The sequence below is a fragment of the Pleurodeles waltl genome, chromosome 6 (assembly GCF_031143425.1).
Source record: "Pleurodeles waltl isolate 20211129_DDA chromosome 6, aPleWal1.hap1.20221129, whole genome shotgun sequence".
Taxonomy (NCBI): Eukaryota; Metazoa; Chordata; class Amphibia; order Caudata; family Salamandridae; genus Pleurodeles; species Pleurodeles waltl.
In genome coordinates this window covers 886,003,131-886,026,043 of record NC_090445.1, presented here as the reverse complement: position 1 = coordinate 886,026,043, position 22,913 = coordinate 886,003,131, and the positions used below count along the sequence as shown (strand labels likewise).

Below are 22,913 nucleotides of genomic sequence, written 5' to 3'. Positions count from 1 at the left end.
CTCTCAGAGGGAGTGCTCCCCCTCATTGCTCATTACTCCCGTGGCCCGCCCCTTTTCCCCAAAAACGATAATAAACAAAGTTTATTAACATTTTTGGGGAAAAGGTTTGCAGCTGCGACGCTCCTCTGCCCTAATGGGGGAGCCGCCTCCGGTAAACAAATTGTTCTGTTTTCTCTCTCCCCCACCCCTTTGAGCCAGGATGCTAAACTCCTCCCAATAATTCAGTTGCATACAGGTGAGCAATTTGAGCTCTAACATCCTCATTTATTTTCAGTGGTTCCATCGATGTTGTGAAACCCACACCACTGGCCCTTGTGGACCATAATGTGGGCACGCCTGGGAAAGCAAAACGATTACGTTTGGAGACATGACCATTTTGTTCTCACTAGACGCACAATGTGTGTTCTCACAGAGGAGGGTAAATAACCTTGTTTGCATTTTGTTGCAGTATATTTAAATACACTCCATATGAGGTACAAAATTGGGACAGTTAAACTTATATATAAATGCCCCGACCTATCAAATTTGTGGAAGTGATCTGTCTGAGATAAACAGAATGTTTGTTATTGATAGTTTCCAGGGAGATAGAGACAGGATTAGAAATGTGATTAGAAACTTGTTGACTATAAAAACTGACTCCATCTATGGACATGTCTGAGAGAAGAATTGAAGAACATTCAAATGATTTTAGAGCAAGCAACTCACTGAGGCAAGTGGTACATTTACCACTTATAAAGCAATCTATATAAGGGCCTTTCTGGTCTACTGGGATTTAGGGTGTTTATGAAACAGTCAGAACCTCTTGGGTTGTCCTAAATTTCAGAATAGTAATTTTGAGTAATCTTATTAAACTCCGACTAATAGAGAACCTGGCATGTTGGATATTATGTTAGATAAATCCTGCTTACAATGTCCTAGCTGACCACAGGCGAAGCAAGAACCTTCTGCACCTATGGCTTCTCCTCTGCCTCTTCCATTCCCTCTCCCTGCTCTCCCACCACCCGGTCCTCCCTTCCCTTTTCCCTCCATTTGAGGGGCTCCTCTTCCTGCTCTCTGACCATTCTGCAATGTCGGCAACATCAGCTTTGTTTCAACATTGTCTTTCTTTCTTTCTTAACCACACAGTTGTTGGTAACAGTTACTAATTCAGCTAACTTCTGCCTCTGGTATCCAAAACATATGGTCATCAACTGGCTTCTCACATTCTGTAATAATCCCTGTACAAAAGCTACACCTACAGTTTCCTGGGCCATCTCTGTTGGACGGGCTATTCCGTAGTATTTTTCACACACATCCTTATGACTAGCAAAGTAATTTACTGGCCCTTTACCCTTATTCTGCTTACATTTCAACATATTAGTCCAATTAGGTTTCACCGGACACACATCCACAGCCACATTCAACAACGCATCCTTTGTGGCTTTCAGTGCTCTATCAGTGTCAGAGTTATTCATTGGCCATGCCAACTTTCCCATCTATCACTCTCTCACTTCACTTGACAGCACCAATCACAATAGCTGATTCACATCTGGCAAATTGGGACTGTAAGTTCAAAACACACTCTACAGCTGTACTCAGAACTTGGTGGGTTTTCTATAATGTGGGGTAATTGCTTCTTCAATCAGTCAGGGAATTTGTAACGTGCACTACTCACCTGTGAGGTTCTCAAGGTGCTGAGGGGGGGTATGCTACTGCTCGAACAGCCATGTCTTGAGATGTCTCCTGAATGTAAGTAGGTCCTTGGTCTGATGCAGGTGGGTGTGAAGAGTGTTCTACGTCTTGGTGGCGAGGTGTGAAAATGATCTGCCACCAGTGGTTGTTCTGCGGAAGCGTGGGACGGTGGTGTGGGCAAGGTCGGCAGAGCAGAGCTGTCTTGTCGGGATGTAGAAGGAGAGATGTTGAGGTATTCTGGTCCTATGTTGTGCAGTGCCTTGTGAGCATGGGTGGTGAGGAGTTTGAACGTGATTCTCTTGTTGACAGGAAGCTAGTGTAGGTCTCTCAGGTGGGCTGTGATGTGGCAGTGGCAGGGGATGTCCAGGATGAGGTGTGTGGAAGCGTTCTGGATGAGTTGCAGTCTTTTCTGGAGTTTGACCGTGGTTCCTGTGTAGAGGGCATTGCCGTAGTCCAGTTTGCTGCTTACGAGGGCTTGGGTGACTGTTCTTTGGGTTTCAGTGGGGATCCATTTGTAGATCTTCCAAATAATGTGGAGTGTTTTGAAGCAGGAGGAGGAGATGGCGTTGACTTTCTCGGTCATAGATAGTGAAGAGTCCAGGATGAATCCCAGGTTGCGTTCGTGGTCAGTGGGTGTCGGTGCGGTTCCCAGTGTGGCAGGCCACCAGGAGTCGTCCCATGCGGAGGGGGTGGAGCTGAAGATGAGGACCTCAGTCTTATCGGAATTCAGTTTCAGGCAGCTGTTCTTCATCCATTTGGCAGTGGCCTTCATTCCTTCGTGGAGGTTCGTCTTGGAGGTGTCCTTAGTGAGGGAGAGGATCAGCTGGGTGTCATTAGCATATGAGATGATGTTGAGGTTGTGAGATCGGGCGGTGTTAGTGAGTGGAACCATGTAACCGTTGACATTGGGCTGAGGGACTAACCCTGGGATACGCAGCAGATGATTTTGGTGGCTTCAGAGAGAACTGGAGGGAGAAGGACTCTCTGAGTTCTGCTGGTGAGGAAGAAGGTGATCCAATCTGGGTCTCTGTTGCAGATTCCTGTGTCGTTGAGGTGTGTGTGTAGGGTGTGGTGGCAGACTGTGTCAAAAACGGCTGAGAGGTCCAGGAGGATGAGGGCCGCGGCTTTGCTTTTGTCCAGTATGGTTCTGATGTAGCGGCGATGAGGGTGGTTTTAGTGCTGTGGTTGCTGCGGAATCCGGATTGGGATGGGTCCAGAGTGTTGTTCTCCTTGAGGAAATGGTACAGTTGTTTGTTGACAATTTTCTCTATGACCTTTGCCGGTAAGGGGAGCAGGGAGATGGGCCGGAAGTTCATGGGGTCCTTTGGGTCCGCCTTGGGTTTCTTGAGGAGGGCATTGATCTCTGTGTGCTTCCAGCTCTCCGGGAAGGTGGTAGACTTGAAGGAACTGTTGATGATCTTCCGGAGTTGGGGTGCGATGACGGAGCCTGCTTTGTTGAAGATGTGTTGAGGGCAGGGGTCAGATGGTGAGCCGGAGTGGATGGTGTTCATGATTTCGATGGTGTCGTTGTCATTGATGTGGTTCCAGGAGAGCAGGAGGCTGGTGGGTGGTGAGTCTGTGGTGTTGGTGGTTGACGGGGAACCAGAGTAGCTGTCATGGATGTCTTCGATCTTGCGGTAGAAGAAGGTCGCTAGGGAGTCGCAGAGGTCTTGTGATGGCGGGATGTCATTGACGTTGGCGCCGAGATTGGAGAGCTCTTTCACGATGTTGAAGAGCTCCTTGTTGCTGTGTGCGTTGTTGTCGATGGGTTCTTTGAAGGCGGTTCTCCTGGCGGTTCAGATGAGTCGATGGTGTCTGCAGATGGCGTTCTTGAAGGCTGTGTGGTTGTCCAGTGTCTGATCTTGCCGCCACTTCTTTTCGAGTCTTCGACAAGTTTTCTTAGATTCTTGGAGGTCGGCGGTGAACCAGAAGGCCTTTATGTCGGTGTGCCTGTTGGAAGGATTTTTAATTGGGGCGAGAGTGTTGGCACAGTAGTCAATCCATTGCCTGAGATTGAAGGCTGCTGCGTCAGTGGTGTCAATAGGTGGGTTCCAGGAGAGGGTAGTGATCAGTTGGTCTTAGATGACCTTGTTCCATCTGTGATGGGAAATCCATTTCGGGTGATGGTGTGTTGTGGGTTTCTCACAGGAGAAGTGGATGCAGCGGTTGTCAGTCCAGTGGAGTTCGGTGGTGTGGCTGAAGGAGACGCGTTTGGTGGAAAAAATGGGGTTGAGTGTGTGTCCTGCGGAGTGGGTGGGTGTTGGGACAAGCTGCTTGAGGCTGAGGTTGTCGAGCTGGGTGGTAGAGTTGTTGTCGTTGGTGTTCTAGAGGTGGAAGTTCAAGTCATCAAGGAGAATGTAGTCTGTGGATGTTAGAGCGTGCGTGCTGATGACATCGGTGATTAAGTTGCTAAACTGCTGTCGGGGCCTGGAGGGGTCTGTAAACGAGGGTCCCTCTGAGGGTGGTGTTTGGGTCAGTGTGGATCTGTAAGTGCAGGTGTTCGGTGGCGCCAAGGGTGTCTTCGGTGCTGGTTATGATCCTGAGGCTGTTCTTGTGGACAATGGTGATGCCTCCTCCTGGTTTGTTGGAGCGGTCCCTGAGGGTCCTCTTGTAGCTGTCCGGGATGGCTACGGCGATGTTGGGCACTGAAGAAGGGTTCATTCAGGTCTTGTCAGAAAGGCGACATCTGGGGAAGCTGAGTCGAGTAGCTTCTTGATACTCATTAGGTCAGAGTGTGCAAGGAATATGGACCATAATTATTTCCTTGGCAGCTGGGGAGTTCCCCAAGGAAAGAAATGCTGAAGGGGAAGGACTTTTGGCATCACTAGAATGGGGAGAGCAAAAGTGTCTCCTAGCCAATGGGTCTGCAGCTCATCTTAAGCTTTCACTAGTAATAGTAAGGCAGTCCTCTGGGGGTGGTTTCTGTGCCCTCAAGAATAGGTCATATTTGCGTTCTTGATCAGTCGAAAGTGCTGCAAAAGAAAGTAGCCACTGCTCGTCGTTCATTTGTTTGTGGGATCTTTCAGTTCCTTTTGAAAATTCCCTAATCTCTCTGTGTCAAAGGTACCATGATCAGAAACTTTAGATGATGCAACAACAGAGGAGAGTGGGGGTAGAATGAGAGAGAGAAAACCGGAAACTGCAGTAAAGCATAGAGGAAGGGATGTTCCATTGACAGGCTGGTTGTACAACTAACTATGTTTGGGTGATTGAAGGAGAAGGCTAGACCTTTGAATATTCGGCTCCACAAGGAAGAGTAGGCAAAGAGGATTGGGATTGAGGTGCAGAGCAGTATAAAAGGTTGGGAGTAGTGAGGCTAGATGGTGAGCAGTGGCAGGGTGTTGTCGAATTGGGCCCTAATAAAGAGAACAATACAGAGGAAAAGGAGGCTGTGTAGGATGGGCAGAAAAGGAATGATCAGTGGTTGTTTTTTTTTGGGTGGAAATGAGGCATGGTGAGCTACAAAGCTTAGGTGGCAGGGCAAAGATGTTGAGCAGGACATACTTGATATGTTCACTAAGTGTACACCGGCCATGTGTTGCTTTAAGTGGGAGGTGATGAGTTCTTTTCAGAAGCAGAGATTGGAATGTGGTTGTGGATTTCTACTGGGAAGGAGTTTAACACCAGAAGGCCTAGTGTCTCCTTCGTTTTCTCCTTCCTGCACTCACTGATCTCAAAGCTGGCAATGCTGCAACTGTGCATCTCGCTTCTACTTCTCAACGTCTTCACCCTGGGTGCAGGCCAGGTTGAGAGCCATTGTTAACTACCTTGCCACGGGATGCAGCAAGTCTTGTAGATGATGCATGCAGGGAGAGGATGCAAGTGGCAATCTGTGTCTTCTGGAGACCCTTCACGGATGCCCAGCATCAAGCCCAGGACCCTTCAGGGTTATCACATGAACATGTGGGATGGCAGGAAGTAGAGCATACACTGTATTAAAGTGAAATGGAACTACTGCTTGGGCAGCCAATGTGGGTTGTCTCTGGAAGGAATGGTTCCACTCTGCAGACTAGGAACAGTTGGTGCCAGGCATTCTTGGCCGTGCGTGTGTGTGATGTGCATCTTGACCTGAGCCTGGTGTTATCTTGCCATAGCTGGTCAGAACAGCATGATTTATATCGTTTTATGCACATCTGTGCGGTGGCCTCTTGCACGATTCAAGGCGTCAGCTTGCGCTCTTGGATGATATGCTTCGAGGATGCTTAGCATCAGTCTTTAGTGTATTAGTGGGGCGTGTGTGTTTCCGCGATAACCAGAGCAAGTTTCACCAGTAACGGGTTGTGCTATTTCATGCTTATTAGACGAGTTTGTATTCTGATCTCGGCCACGTTTTTTCCTTTATTTTTGGCTTGTGAATTTACATTTTTTGCATTTAGGTTATTTGGTTTACGGGGTTGGCGTGTGGCCTGCACAGTAGAGTTGTTGTAAGTTGAATATGTGTCTTTTTTACCTATTGTGCCAATGTCATTTTCACGAACTGACAAGTAGGTCCCTCTAGGATCACTTTCTATATCACGTGCTCTGCCTCCCATTCCGTGTGGGTGACGAGTATTTGTTTTTGACACATACTGACTAGTTGTTAGGAGCGCTCTGTGGGTACCCGTGCGCGATGGAAACTGCCACAGCACAGCCTTGTTCACTATATTTGGACATGGCTGATTAAAAAGTTGCTGTTGTCTGAATGTGGTCAGGTGGTGTCACGAACTGTTTTCGTTCTTTCCTAGTCTTTACTGAGAATCCCTCCTTGCGCAATTTACCGTTCGGTCAGTGCTATTTTGCCCCATTCACACTAGCTCAGACCTTTATATTGCTCAGATGCAGCGGTTTGAATCAGAGTGGGTGGTTTATTTCCACAACCCACAAGCTTTCTTTTTTATTTTCTTATAAATCTCCTTATAACACGCTAGGATGGCATCTTTAACAAGAACAAGGCGGGTCAAAGTGGAGCCAGGACTTTTGCATGGAAGAGGCAGACTCGCGGGCACCTCACTCCATTTCACTTCTACTCTTCCACATTTGGGCTGCTCCACTCCTCGGGAGAAAACAGCTAGCCGTTTAAAACAGCGGGATCAATGGGAGCCGCCAATGCGAATACTCCAGACCGCAAGCAACCCATCGGAACCACGGAGTAGAGACACATATTTTACTGAAACTAAAGGCTGTTGGAAAATTATTTAATTCAAGGTGGCCTCCATGGGCACAGGAGCCCCCATCGTGAGATCAGCTGCCTACTGGCATTACCCATTATTCATATGCCACCCAAGAACCTAGAAGCGTCAAGTTGTCCCGTTTATACATCATGTGGGGGCGCAACAAACCCTCTCTGCATCTCACATGTTGTCCACTAAACATGGAAGAGCATCACAGCGTCACAACCAACCTGTCGTCAGAATCTTGTTGCCTGCTTCGATGTGGCTCCATCTGCTCGGTCTCTTTCCAAGTGACATCAAACTTTATGAGGGAGGGGGTGGTTGTGGCACTCACAAGATGACCACTGTCGGTAAGTTGTCATTGAAGAAGCACTGGCTCCAGGGTGCACCGTAGAGTTGACTGCCTTCGCTGCAACCTATTTATGCAGACTTTGAGTAAAATCTCAAGGCAGGTACCTGGACCCAATGTACCTGACACACATTGGTTTCACTCTCCTTTGCATGTTTCCAAGCCAAAGCCAAGAATCTCCCCTGCACTTTCGTAAGTGCTTGTTATTGCGTCCTTTAAACCTTGGAGATATCTGAAGAGAACAGGACCTCACTGCTCCCTGCAATCATACTGCTTACATTTCCCTATTTATCTGAGGTAGAACTACTTTTTGTGAGGTACCTCACATCTGCGATGCAAAGAAGTTAAATTGTTGTTGTAGGGTAAAAAACCTAGCCATGAGTTGATCAATTCAGGACTGGTGAGGATATTTATCCCACATGTTTGTCTGGAAAGTGTGCTTCGTGATTTTCATTGGATAACTTTATGCTATTCAGTGGTGTCTTGGAAAGTGAGCGTCAGACGTTCAGGTGAAGAAGCTGAAGCACTACGTACACTTCAGTTATTCATGGCCATCTACAATGTCAGCTTGTTGTTGTTGTTGTTATTAATATTATTTTATATATATATTTATATATATATATTTTTTCAATCATTAAGACCTTGCAAACAAATTGAATACCACATAAATACTACTGCATGGTCTACGAATGCTTTGAGGGCATTGGGGCTCATAGACTCATAGAGTTATCTTATGGGCGTGCAAGGCCCGAGGGTGCTTCGTTATTTCCTCCCCAACTGAGTAGCTTAAGTCCCATCAGCACTGCCCAAATCCTGCTTGAATTTGGGGAAGATTTGAAAACACACTTCTCTAGTTGTATCCATCGTTCTGGCTGGCTGGCTGCCACCACTACATTCTGACTATATAACTACAACCGACATAAACACATACCTGTGTATGCGTAAGGTACTCTATCAGTGCAGTCTTCTCTTCTGTCATTGGATACATAGAGTAGTCCGTCCAGTTGAAAGGTATTGGTGGTTTGCACAGAACTGTTGGCAATATTGAGAAGGTGAGGTTGAGGATTTGCCCTTTGTGTTGGTGTGATGACATGCCGTAACCACATGCAGCATGTCAATAGGTTTGAGGACATTTTCTCTTTTTTTTTTTTTTTTACCTTGTGTTGTGTGGAAGAATTAAGTTACCCAAGCAGGTGTGCGGACCCCTTAGATGGATGTGGTGGGGGAGGAATCTGAGAATGTTTCAGTGACGTTTCTGTTCTGCCTGGGAGGTTTGTAGATGTGTTGGAAGGTGGCAGTTTGAGTTGCAGAGAGTAGGAAATGGCAGGTCAGAAGCTCTGTGGAGTTATGTTGTTTGCAAGGTGGCAGAACCAGGTGAATTTTTGGATGTCAGGAAGGCTCCTCCCATTTTATTTGTGAGTTACACATAAAGAATGCTTAGTCTGTGTGAATAAGGATGTCTAGGACGTGTGAAGAGTTGAGGGTTAATCGTATTTCTGTGATAAAGAGGGTGTCAAGGCTGTGATGGGTGACGAGGCGTGCAGTGTCCGGTGCATGGAGTACTGCTAACTGGATGTTAAAGAGCAAGGGTATGATAGCCGTCCAGCTTTTTATGACAAGAGAGATGCTACTCTTTTGGAACATACCAATATGCAATAGGCCTTATTGAAACTGTTCTGGACAATAATGTTTTTGTCCACAATGGTACATGGTACTGCCAAATACAAGGTGTAACTATGGGGGCAATATTTCCCCCTTTCTTTGCCAACCTAAATATGGGTTTCTTTGAAAAGATACACCTGTGGCAAAACTGACCACCAGAACTGAGCCAACACATCTTATATTGGGGCAGATACAAAGACGATGTTCTTTTATTCTGGTCTGGTGACTCTGACTCTCTTCATAACTTCATGCAACATCTGAATGATAACATTTATAATATTAAATATTCTAGTCAACATAGCACCACTCAGGTTGATTTTCTTGATATCACGTTATTTTTCAATGACAAAGTATGTTCTAAATTATACAGGAAACCTACGGCTTGTAACTCTGTTCTGCATGCAGGAAGTTCCCACCCTCTTTCACAAATCAAAGCCATTCCATACGGGGAAGCTATCCGAATTACACAGAATTGTAGTTTGGATAGTGATTTCTCAAGAGAATTACAATTGATGAAAAAGCGATTTGCTACAAGGGGCTACTCCGTTAACCTCATTACAAGGGCTGGTGATAGGATCAAAGGATCAAATGGAACAACTTACTTACTACATCCATCAAACAGAAACGTAGAGAGCATAGAAAACTCTCTCTCATCACTCATAGTGTTCTAATTCCTCAGATATACAAAATTCTCCGGAAAAACTGGTCTTTCCTTTTGGCTGATAACACCTTAAAAAAGGCATTACCACTGCACCAAGTGTCACCTTTAGCAGAGGCCACACAATACTTGACCATTTGTGCCACAGCTTCCTATCACCAGACACTATGAAAACATGGTTACCCAAACCAAACTGTGGTTCTTATAAGTGTGGCAACTGCAATATATGTGAGCATGTTATGGACAAGATGAGTACATTCCAATACAACACTAAGGTTACACATAGAATTTCAAAATTCATTAACTGTAACACCGGGCATGAAATATATTGTTTAATATGTGTTTGTAAACTTATTTATATTGGTAGTACTATAAGGCCCCTTAAAGAAAGAATTCAAGAACATATCAGGGCTATTCTCACTAATAATAAAGATTACCCTTTTGCCATTCACTACAACTCTATCCATGGCAGGAGAGAAATACTATGTATCAAAGTACATGGTATTGACACTGTTGGCATCTTACCATGAGGAAGAGATAAGACATTGACACTGAGACGCTTAGAAAGCAAATGGATCAATAAACTTGGAGCGGTTGAGGACGGTCTCAACACAGATACATAATTACAGAAACACATGTAAGTCTTTATCAGGAACCACATTTTTTGTGATATCAACAATAGCAATCTTCACTTTTGAAGACTTATAGACATTTGAGTGGTGACATGTAATGCACTTTTGAGCATACATCTTTACTCTAGCAAGTAATAGTAATGTGGAGAAAACTGTGATACAATACCATCATTAAAATGTTGGAATTATTGGATTCTCAACAATTGTTTGATTTCTTGATGTTTTGGCATATCATATTAATGAATGCACCAATTAATGAGATCTCATGTGTATTCTATTGTTTTTCATTGTACCTATATTTGTGGTTTTTCCCAATTTTGGAAATTCTGTCTACTGTATTCATTGATGTTTTCCTTCTCTGTATTTCATTTTGAATATGGACATTATTTTCGCCTTATCTTTATATTTGGCCTCTGCTCAGTCTTTGCTTTTGTTCTTTCCCAAAGCTACATCCTTTGATTCTAAATGATGAATGGCTAAGTATCTAAGCTAAGGTAATTCATTCAACCAATATTCATTGCATATATTGTCATTCCCATATCTATAGATCATGCACTTATCAGGATATCGTTCAATATGTACTTCGCTCCAAGATGGCGTCTGATTTTTATTCTTTCTGATATCCCTTCTTTTACTGGATTAGTCCGCTTTCTGTTTATACTTCTACCTTTCCTCGCGCATAACACGCCAGCATGTTTGTGGCGTTTCCACTTACTAACAACAGCAACTTCAATATTTTTCGGCATGGACTTTAGAGGGGAGTCTGGCTTTCATGGACTTCTCATAAGAGTGTGTTTTTTTTTTTTTACCATGATGGTAACAGCAGTATATGCATATTATGTATATGTTTCTTTTTTAGACATAATTTATGTTGATCGTATTTTTTCATTTATTGGCTTTAATGTTTAGTTTCTAGTTAAGACATTTGAGATCCACTGCTTTCTTCTGGCTATATTTCTGATAGCATTATATAATTTATTTGTTTTAGTATTTATTTTACGGTCAAGGTAATTTACGGTAACTGCTCCTAGAGGTGGTAATGATTTCCAAATATCTCCCTCCCACTCTTTACCCTCATTTTTCTATTAGTAATGCTCTGAACTGACAATGTTTGCTCACATGAGACTGACCTTTGCAGTAGCTCTTTATTATTACTTTTCACCAATTTGTAAACACACTTATGGAACAACATTGCCTTGGATTATCATTATAGTTCTACCTTATAAACCGTTTCAACCACACTACACTCGGTTTTACTGGGTATTTGTTTAATACATTTCATATGCATCATGATACGCTTCGACCTGTGTTAACTAACCTGTGACCTATATTGCCCTAACCATATTATTGACTATGTTTTTACCATATGCTTATCATGGCTCTTTCCCTCACAGTATTCCTTTTCAACTTTTCTAATATTTGACAGATGTTTTAGGTAAGCAGATGTTTGTTGTCTATATCATTTTGAGTTGACGATAATTTCTTCGGGTCTCGCTACTTCTAATCTACTAAGGTTTTTCAGATCATTAAACATGTTACATGGTATGACTTTCTTTTTATGCTAATGTGATTATATCCCGAAGAGAACTCTATAGCACTATTCACATTCCTTGACTAGTTCTTTCCTTTTTTGTTGGATAATTTATTTTACTTTCTAACTGTGAGTTTGGAGCATGCCTTTGACTAAAACTATGGATTTACATAATAGCAATACATCCCTGTTTGGGTTAATACATATAATTTGTGTGATTGTATGCATACTAATCTTTGCAGGCTTGAGAAAGTCTAGAAGACGAAACACGTGTCGGCTGCTTTCATGGATGTAACATGTGGCTGTTTTCATGAATGTAATATGTTTTGAAAAGAATAAATCCTTGAACCACAAGACGTGCTTAAGACTTTAACTTGAGTCACTTGATCTCTTATATGGACGTACTGCGAACTGCTTTGGTGTGCCCTGGTGATCCTATGAAGTAAGCATGAGTTTTAATATTTGTTCTGCAGTTTGAGGATGCATTGCAAATGGTGGAATGTGTAAGAGATTGGGCCAATGTCTTCTGTGGTTGCTGCATGATTGTGTTGTCTAGGTTTCATTGTGATTGTGGGTACCAGGTGCGGCACATGATTTTATCTTACCTTGTAGGTTTTAGTGGAACCGGGGTTCTGGTCCAAGGGCCTTCTGGGCCTTACGGGCTCAAACAGGCAGTGCCCTTGTTTGTGTTAACCCTTTTATGGGGATGCAATGTGGTGGGACGTCCTAAGAAGTTGGTTAAACCAAACTATAAACCCCAAACCCTCAAGTGCAAAGTGTTTGAGGCAACTCTTGGCACCCTTTACGTTTTATGCACCATGCATTGTTCATTTGGGAACGGAACTACACCCAGCACTCCTAGTGAGAGCATAAAAAGTAACATTGTAGAAGATAGTCTAAGTGTTGCAGCCCAGACTGATGCAGTGTGTTCATTCATGGAGACTGGGAGGGTGCTTACTTGGACATGCCCAGTTATGCAACTCCTTGACATAGGTGACATGACTGAGTGGGAGATGGCATTAGCTAATTGGCTGCTGAATAAGGTGAAACAGAAAGATTGATGATGGCGATTGAAGGAGCTGAAGCCTGGGATACCCAGGTCTTGAAGGTGTAGGTAACTAGTTTGTGCAAGTTACAGAGATGACGCCTGATGTACAATATTCTAGAAAATACACTGGAAATGACAGATCTGATGATAATGTTACTTATGGCCTTTCCCGACATATTTGGAAAGGGAGTTTTGGGGGAATAACCACCTGAAACACAAGTGCTGGCTAATGATACCTCAAAAACACCCTGTAAAAAAGGCTACAGGACACTTTCGTTAATGAACAGAAGATGAAATGTATACTAATATACCTGTTAAAATCTGGAAATGTTGGTGATGGTTAGGAACGGGATAGAATGTCTTGAAACCCATTACTGGATATTTCTTCTCTCCACACCATTAACGATATGCTCCAAAAAAAGGACAGATTTGTACCTGTCTAAGTATATGCTTGCAACTGCCTTGAGCCAGGAAGGGAAAGTCTTAAGAGTGTCTTGAACGAGGCACAACTATTCATAGATCAGTGCTTACGATTTTACATAACCCTCGTCGGTTTTAATGGTGTCTGTTAAACTAATTTTGTGAGGAATCTGTGTGTGTGCTGTCCCTTGATCCGTTAGCAGTTGTCAAGAGAAGGTTTTCACGTGTTTTAGAGGTCGTCCTTGAAAGCTGGGCCTATGATGGTTTCCTTACTAAGTTGGGGAATAATTTATTTCTAATAAGTTTAACTGTGTGGCAGGAAAGAGGTATCGAATTTGGAACACAGCTTTACAGTAAAGTAACTTTTGGTTCTCAAATCATACCTACCCAAACGAATAATGGAATATCACTTGTAGCGACTTAGTGTAATGATATTAATTTATGAACACAGAAGTAAATTAATGACTTATAAAGGATAAATGCCAACGCAATAATACATGTGCAGTTTTGTAGCAGAATTTACCACTAAACCTTTTGTATGTAATCTCCCATGTTTTCTTGTGCCCTCGAAAAATAGATAAATATATATTTTAATTTTTTATAAATAAAAAAAATGACTAGTGATTTACGATATTTTGCCAAAGTATATATACTTTTTCTTTGTTCTTAAAAAGTAATTAGTCACCGGCTGAGACGGGTTCCCTTTTCCACTTCTCAGCAGACGGCAAGACATGTTTTCAGTCTACTGCTCTGAACCCTGCACACAGAGACAAGAACGTTGCTGTGCGGATCTATTTATCTTAAATATTTATTCAAGAAAATGATGAAAGATGTGCTAAATCCATAATGTTTAAGCAAGGGTCGAAGGTGACACCAAGAGAACATAAAATTAAAGCTTTCAAGATTATCATCAAACAGGCTCTTGGATAGCTTCCAGGCTTGGTCTCAGCACATAAATGTATTGCCAAAATTCAGCAACTTTAATCCCCCATTTCTGTCTCCAGTCCCTGTCAGAGCACCGAGTGTTGTTGTTAGATCCCCGGCTCTGTTGAAATGGAGAGGCATTGTCATGGCAACAAGACTGTACAGGAAGGGTGTGGGGGTGTCGTCTAGCAACATTCTGACGCAGCACCGAGGATTTCCCTTTTCGAGGCTTTGCAAACTGACTGGGAAGAATGCAACTGAAGCAGCTAGTGGGGCGTACGTGCACAGGCCTGCAAGTACTGATGTTACTCCTAACAGAGCACCTGTCCGTTTCTTACTAACCACCTGCAATCCACGTAACTGCTGGAAGGTTAGGCGCGAGGTCATGGGCCATTGAATCTGCATCTTCAGAGCCGTGTCACTGAAGTTCCCTCCCCTGGTTTACATTTTGGCACCTATTACCCAGCTTTTGCTTACCTTATGTAGTTTGTTTTTCCTGTTGTATTTGTTTTCATTGTGTGGGTCCCTCAGCTCTAGGGTTTGTTGCCTATTTCCGCCTAGGACCCCCATATTTTCCATGCCCCCTCCCAAATACCTCCTCTTCTCCCTGACTGCTATGGAGAAGCAAGCCCGGCACGGTTCCAAATTAGTTTCTTTTTATTTAGAAGTATAAAGAATTACAAGGCCCACATGCAACGGTACTGTAGCACATCCATTGTCTCCCACGAAGTTAATCTCCAACTCTCCCCCTGCATTCCATGACCTCATTAGAAAACCCCTTCCACATTCTACATTCTTTATGCTTAAAACACAGCTAATTCAGTTCCTATTTGTGCACAACTATATGTCTATAAATGAATATGTGAATGTATGATTCTTGGAAATGGCCCTCTTTGCAGGGTTATCCCCAAACTTCGTGCTGTTCTCCTCCTATTTATTTTTTTTACCCTTTTTTGTTGACTTTAGGACTCTGGGCACTTTACCACTGATGATCAGTGCTGAAGTGCATGTGCTCTCTTCCCTAAAACATGGTATAATTAGTTTACATTGGTTTTACCTATTTAATTTACCTGTAAGTCCCTTGCAAAGTGGTATAACATATGCCCAGGCCTTGTAAAAGAAACGCTGCTAGTGGGCCTGCGGCGCAATTTGCGTCACCCACAGAAGTAGCCTTTTAAACCTGTCTCAGCCTGCCAGCACCGTTTTCTGCCACATTAACTTGGCAAGTTAAACTACTTGCCAATGCTTAAACGCCTTTTTTGGTACACCTTAGTCACCCCTAAAGTAGGCCCTAGATAGCCCTATGGACTGTGTGCTGTGTATGTAAAGGGTAGGACATATGTCTTTATGTACTACATGTCCTAGTAGCGACAGTCTATTTAGTTTCTCATTACTGGGAGTGCTGCGCCTCTCATATGATTGCATTGGAAATGCCTTGACGTATGTCTAAGTGGTATCTTCTGATCTATATGGAGTAGCATGGGCATGTTTAGTATGTCTGGAATGGTAGTGAGAAATCCTGCTTTCTGGTGTAGGTGAATTTTTCAGTACTATTTTAGAAATGCCATTTCTAGAAAGTGGGCATTTCTCTATGCTTATAACTCTAGTGCATTTGTAGCCTGACTCCAATCCACGTCTGGGGCCGAGTGACAACTCCACGTGGTGCATACTTTCTAGGCATCTCTCACAGGGAGGGTGGAGGTGTAACAGGAGTACATCCTCATACTGGATGGTCTTCATGAGCTGGGAGAGGTAGACGCGGTGCACACATGCCTCTGTAAAGACTCCGGACTAGTACAAAGGGCTTGGTTACCCTGTGCTGATGTCTGGAGCCATACTGATGTCTGGAGCCAGTGTTGGAGGAGAAAGGGGACATTCCTGGAACTGGTTAGAACAGGTTGGAACCCCCTCTCCAACTTTGTGGAAGCTGTGCAAGATGAGTATAAGTACAAGAGGTTCTTCCCCATATTTGGAGAAGAGGAACAGACACTAAGACACTGATGGACACTGCATGGACCAGGAACCAGATGCTGCTGTAGGGGGACTGTTATTCTGGGAGGAACCGTCCTTGGACTGGTTGAGTGTGCTAATCTCTGGCCATCTGAGCCACAAGAAGGACTGCCACTTCACCTGCCAGGAACCTTGTGCTGGCCTGCTGCTTGCCCCTGCCTGGCATTCCACAGTTGTCCACAGGGGGCTGGGTGGGGTGCACCCTGCCCCCCTGTTTTTCCTAGGGATAGTGTGAGGGAAGTGCCCTATTCTTGGCTTCAGCACACGAAGAAGCTCTTTTTCCTCTTTCTAGCACAAGCGCGTGGTGAGCTCTGTGTGCAATTCCTTGCTTCCTTGACCCCAGCGTGAGTGGAGCATGCCCTACCTTCCTCCTTCTTATGCAAATCCTCCCCCGTAAAGTCAAGGACCATGAGACCGTGGCTGCTGGCAGTTTTCCCCGGAGCACCTACAAGGCGTGCAGTGTTGGGTGCCCCTGGGGCACAAGTGGGCACTCACTCCTGTTGAGGATCCCTGGAGTGAGGCCATGCTGTGCTTCTTGGTGGGGAACGGAATCACTGCTGGGTGTGGCATCAGCGAACACCCGCAGCCGGTTTTGGAGCCTGAGAGCTGTGCCGCTCGCAGCCAGCCCCAGGAGTTAGGAGCTTTGAAGGTAACAGCCCCACTGCAAGTACATGGGCAGCTGTCTAAGGTCTTTTCCTAAGGGGTCTCGCTGCCCACGCGGGCCATTGTTGTGGAAGGATTGACGGGGGAGACCAATCGGGTCTCCCATGGCAGAAGGGAGCATAAATCTTCGCTCGCAGTATAGCATCTTGCACCCTTAGGTAGGGCCCTCATGGCATGAACTGAATGATGGGGTGGTGGCCCTCAATGGAGGTCCCCAATCCTGCCAGGATTGGACAGTGTCCTTTCTAGCTACTGCCTCTTGCAATAGGGTTGCCGAGACACCGGGCCTATGGGGCTGTTCTGTAATATATAATACAGATATTACTGAAGATGTGTTAGACATTATCTGCTGCATTTTTCATTTGGGGGCTCAGAGATTAATGTGTATACAAAATACTGTTTCAGGAGATGACGTGAGATGTGTAGTAGTGGTGCTTCTATAATGTTTATTATGACATATGCAATAGAGGAGGGTTTCTACTGATTTATGCATTGGTGATAATGCTGATCTGACTACTGCTTACTTTTGCAGGGTCTTTGTAACCTATGCGATAATTTGGCAACTGGTTGTGTAGCAGGGTATTACTGATACATGTCGGTTTTGGTCTAATGATGTTTTGTGCAATATAGTTTATTTTTATATATCTTGTTGTGGAGTTTTCTTAGTGGTGTATTTACTGTGTCATGTGTTGTGTGTGTTGTGCAAACGCTTTACACATTGCCTCTGGGATAAGCCTGACTGTTCGTGCCTGGCTACCAAGGGGGTGAGTTGGGGTTATCTTGGGTGTGTATTTACCTTGGCCTGACTAGAGTGGTGGTCCCTGCCTGGCTGAGGTGCCTATCCTAGCCAACCAGGAACCCCATTTCTAACATTGAATATATGGGTGAAGTATGCATAAGTGTATATTATGCAAATATATTTATGCTCATTATAATTATATACAACACTGACTTAGTCAAGACATTTCCTTCTGTCCTTTCGTACAAGATAAGCTTTCGTCTTTCAACTTAACAATTCACAATCATTCCTTCCAGTGAGTCATTACAGAGCCAGAGACTTATCGTTCTCAGCAAGAACCCCCAGCCCTCCTTTTACAAATTTCTGTCTTTTGGGGGGTGAAATTGTCACTTTTATGCACACTAACATTTTGTGCACTTGTCAATCGCTCTTCCTTCCTCTCCATACCCTTGCCTCTGCCCCTCATACTTGGCTCCTCCCCTCTCTCCTCCTCTACCGGTTCACCTGATTCAAGCCATGTTAATCTCATCAACCATTTTAGGTACTATTACATTTTTCTGCATCCTATAATTAACCAACTTCACACATTGTAATATACTGTATCCTCAATCATCCTAGCTGTGTTGAGTTTTTTTGATCTGTAGAACCTCAATTAAATCATTCCCTTCCTCTACTTTGGTGCTGTTGATGCATTCGGGTAGGGTTCATGCTCCATGATGGTGTTCATATGCCCTCTGATGTTCAGACCCCTACTGGTGGTCATTTGAGGTCTTCATCTGCCCTAATAGAGTTTATTTTCCCTGGTGGTGTTTATATGCAGTGTTCACATGTCTATGATGCTCATGGACCCTTGTGTTTTTCATCCTTGACATTCATGTTCCCCAGTGGCCTATTTGGATGTTTGAGGGATGAATGGGCAATGTATACATTATTTCTTGTTTATAGATGAACACCTTCCTCCAGGAAAGATGACTTGCGGATGTCGAGAGTGAAACACATGCTTGATTAAAAAAATAAAAAAAGTTACATTTGTAAGTCATTTGATGGATTTAAAAACTGTTGGCTAACTTTCTAAACCATGTAGGATATCCTTCTCTCTTGTACAATGCATAGCGATACACATCCTGCAGGATATAGCACCCTTCATAAAGGGTGTGGGTGCGTTCTACCCCTAGGAAATCTGCATGACAGTGCTGCGCCCAACATTGTGAGGACTGGATACGGTGTTAACCTCAAGGTCTATGAGGTGATGTGTCCCCAGAGACCAGATTCAAAATATTTCAAAATACAGTCAATAAAAAAAGGATTGACTAAAAAAGGGAGTTTGAGACTAGAATTTAGAAAAATCACATAGGTTTGTTAAAGTAAAATACAGAGAAGTGAAAAAAATGCAGAAGTGTGATTATTAAAATACATTTAAATCATTTGCCATAGAGGCAATCAGTAATGGAAAAAGTACAAAATAATAGGCAATTTCAGAAATAGACTAAGGGGCTCATTACAAGGCTGGTGATCATGAGACCACCAGCCTCGAGGTGACGGTCGAACTGCCTCACTCCAGGCGGTCCGACCACCACATTACGACCCTGGTGGTCGGACCACCAGGGAACTGCCATACCCACCAAGAACATGGTTCCCGAAGGGCTGACAGGGGTCTGAGTTCTCGTCAGTCACAGCGACGCTGCACAGCAGATTACAACTCAACTTTCCAACAGCCTTTTCATGGTGGGGACCACGCCATGAAAAGGCTGGTGAAAAGCCAGTGCAGGGAGTCACGAGGGCCCCTGCACTCCCCATTGAATGGGAAGTGCATGGGCCCGCTGCCCAGCACCCTCGGAATGCGCACTTTCTGCTTTACGGTGTGCTACGTTTTTGGCCTAGACCTATACTATAGCACTTTTGCTGCCAATCAGCCCGGTGGGAACATTGTAATATGAGAACAGGGGGGACGCTGCCGGCATGACCTGCAGCATCCTCCCAGCGAGTTTGACCGTCAGCTCGTCTGACCGCCAAACTCATAATGAGGCCCTGAGTCTAAAATATTCAGCAAAATCGGTAAAAAAACAGGCAGCATGCCGAGTAGAGCCCAAAAGATCTGACTCAACCCCAGGTTAAAGGGTTTATACAGTTTTCTTTTATAGAATAGTATTAAAATGGCAAAGCCAGCCTGGTGCGAGCATTACTACAACAAATCCCAATTCATTTTTTAAAAGGTTACATAGCCCTAACATCTTAGCATTAACCCACCGCATTAGTATTGATTACCTTTTACGATCTAATATTGTTTGGAGGTATTACAACAAATGAGTTACTAATCAACAGGGAACCATTGTGAATGAACACAATGCAGTATGTCAGCAGAAAGAACCTTGAGAATGTTACAAAAGTACACACATGTGAATTGAGATGCAGAACAACTAATAGTAATGCACATTTTAGATTAAACACACAAAAAGTCCCTCCTGGGTATGTGTGACTTTGAAAAAACGGGTGACTTTGACCTATTAATGCACTTATTTTTGCCATTTATAAATAAATAAATTTAGTTATTTATTTTGGATGTAAATAAGAAGTACCATGAGTGTTGGATGTTGCTGTCTCGAGAGATTTAGGGGAGGGACAGTGTTTGAAAATGTAGGTTTTCCAGATTCATATCCCAAAAGATGATGAGTAGCTTACACTGGTGCAGTGAGCGAGTTCTACAGACATTGGTGACTCTGAAATGACTATACATTAACACCGTGTGGGGTATCAAACTTGGGATGATCAGGCAGCATGCGTTTGCCAGGATAGTCCAGTCTTGTCACCATCTTTCCTGGCAAATTTCAGTAAATGTAACATGCCCCGGATTTCATAGAGGGTCAACTGAACACAGAGGTTCCAATGCAGAATGAGGTGGCATCCCTTATCAGAAAGTAATCAGCTGAACACAGATGATACGGTCTGTAAAAGTGCCTTAGCGCCTGTATTTAGTAGTTAGTGAGCGTGGTTAATTAAATCTCTCTGTCCCCCTTAGAATATGCAGAATTGTAGTCCTACTTTTTGTTTACAAAATGTCTCTGCATTTTGTTTTCAAAATCCGATCACCCTAATCAACATGAAGAGAGAATATTTTCTTAAATTATGCTTGGGTCAGAATGCAATCCATAATCGGGTGCAGAGACGATGTTAATATGCACTAAAGGCTGCATGAAAGTCAATAGTACAAATAAATCCGTTGTATGGCTGTACCTGGATAACAAATTAATGGACTGGTAAATAAGGCGCTGTTAACAGAGCAGATTATTTGGGTACCGAGAGAAATCCTCCTGTAATGCAGGGTGTGGAGGTTGTGGTAATGAAAACGTTTGTCAGAAATTCAATTAAAAAGCAATAAGTAAAATTGTGACATGTGAAGCTAAGTTTGAATTTAAAGATAAGTCCTCGAGATTTGACTTGGGAAGTGATGTATGACTTGCTTGAGTAGAAAGCCCCACTTTAATAGGCTTTGAAAATGTTTCCACTAGTCTTTGCCCCAGGAGGCATTAGCCTTGGAGTTGTAAAACAAAGGACTTCATTTAATGTTGACTACGATCAGCAAATCCTCTGATATGTGGGGAGAATGGTAGATCCAGAGGAGGCTCTAACGTACGACCCTCCAAAAATGGAATAGCACTGTGGGTAAAAATGACTGGATTCTCCTCCTGACTTAATGCCACCTCCATTAATTACATCATTTTCCTTAGTGTCCACCTGTAACTTAAACCCGAATCCATTTCTGGGCTATCAACATAGAACTGTTAATAGGGCAGTTCATCTCCAGCCACATGTCATCAGTGCTGATTCTGAAAAGGAACAGCCTGCCTTTAACCCCTGTGCCAATGGATGTATTAGAGGCTCTCGTCATGAAATGAATACCCGTGAAGAAAGTGCTGACCCATTGCATACCTTGCACATCATTCCTGCCTCTTGACCCAGCACCACAAGAAGTTTGGTTTCTTAGGAAATAACGTCCCAGTCTTAAACAAGTGTATCAGACCTATCCTGGCCCACAGAACCGTTTCCAAAATGGACAGGACAACAATGGCCTCCAGAAAATCGCTGCTGAACCAGCGCTGCTACACAATTATGCAGCAAAAAAGGCAATTTGTTTGCCACAATACTTCACGTTTTGTGGCAGCATTACTTCACTATTTCGTTATTTTTTTAAATGTTAGCACGGCGTGGGTAGGGGGTTTGCCTCATTACTGTCAGTTTAAAACATAAATGCAGCAATCCACCAAAAAGGGACCTGCCAATGTTGGGTAAAGGGCTTGCCCCTCAGCTGCAATACCTGTGGTGTTTTTTTTTTTTTTTAGTAACTTTTGATCCGTTTTAGGTAAACCCCATTTTATTTTACTAAAATCTGCCAATTATGTAGAACTGATAGACTGTACGGCAAATGCTGCAAACGTATAATTATGTGGAAAATGCTGTGTCTTCAGAATTGAGTATTTTCAGCGGCCATGCTTAAAGGGGATTCCATCTGCTGTTTTTGCAGCAATAGTAAGCCTGCAATTTTACAGGGATTAATTAACTGTTGTCTTGTGGTGAAGGGATTTTACAGATGCTCTGATGTGCTTTGCCAGTCATGGGCCAAGGTTATGTATAGTCGTGATTAGGTATTTGATTGGCCCCTATGGAATGATGGAGGACAATGAGTAACAAATTGTTAGGAGAGTCGTGCTGGGAATGTGGGGGCGGGATATTTGCATGTGAATTTACACATTTTCTAAGGGGAAAACGAGCAAAGCATTACACCTGTTTACTGGAAGTATTTCTGCACCTTATGCAGTGAGGATTTGGCAAGGTCTCAGATAACAAACCCAGCACTTCATTTGTTTCTTTATAAAGGAAGTGATCTAAAGTCCTCCATGATTTACAAGGGGGGGGGGGGTCCACATTCAGAATAGGATCAGCAAAATATGCCCAGAGCCGGCTCCTAATGATTCTTTTTGCTTCACAATAATATGTTGGGGTTCATTTTCTGAGTCCCACATTGAGGTGTGAACACTTATCCTCCCTCTTTATAATATGGGCCTTGGAGTTAATGTGTCTAAACTTGCTATTTTTCACACAGATGCCTTGCGAAATGTGAGCCTCATTCACATGTCAGTATGCCTTGGCTTTGCTTTGTTTTATCTCTCACATTAATGACAAGTGTGCCTGCTTTTGGCCACACCCGGCATTCACTTTAACACACTATAGAGTAAAGAATGAGACACGCTTACTGGAAACTGCAGTAGAAGCACAAACTCACAACTAATGATACATTTTTACGTGGCAAATCTGGCACTGATCTGTGATGGAATCGTTGAAACCAAGGTTGAAGGTACCATGCTTTGTTAGTGCTGCAAGGGCGCATCAATGCAGGAGGTGTGCTGTACATAGAAGGTCTCACTCATGGCCTTGGGGTTCATGTAGTATCGCTTTCACTC

General features: G+C 43.6%; 1 protein-coding gene across 2 annotated transcripts in view; it reads left to right on the top strand.

Moving 5' to 3' along the window:
• The window catches only part of ENTPD1 (ectonucleoside triphosphate diphosphohydrolase 1), a 184,780-nt gene that overhangs the window by 50,786 nt on the left and 111,081 nt on the right, over window positions 1-22,913 (top strand). The window lies entirely within an intron of this gene.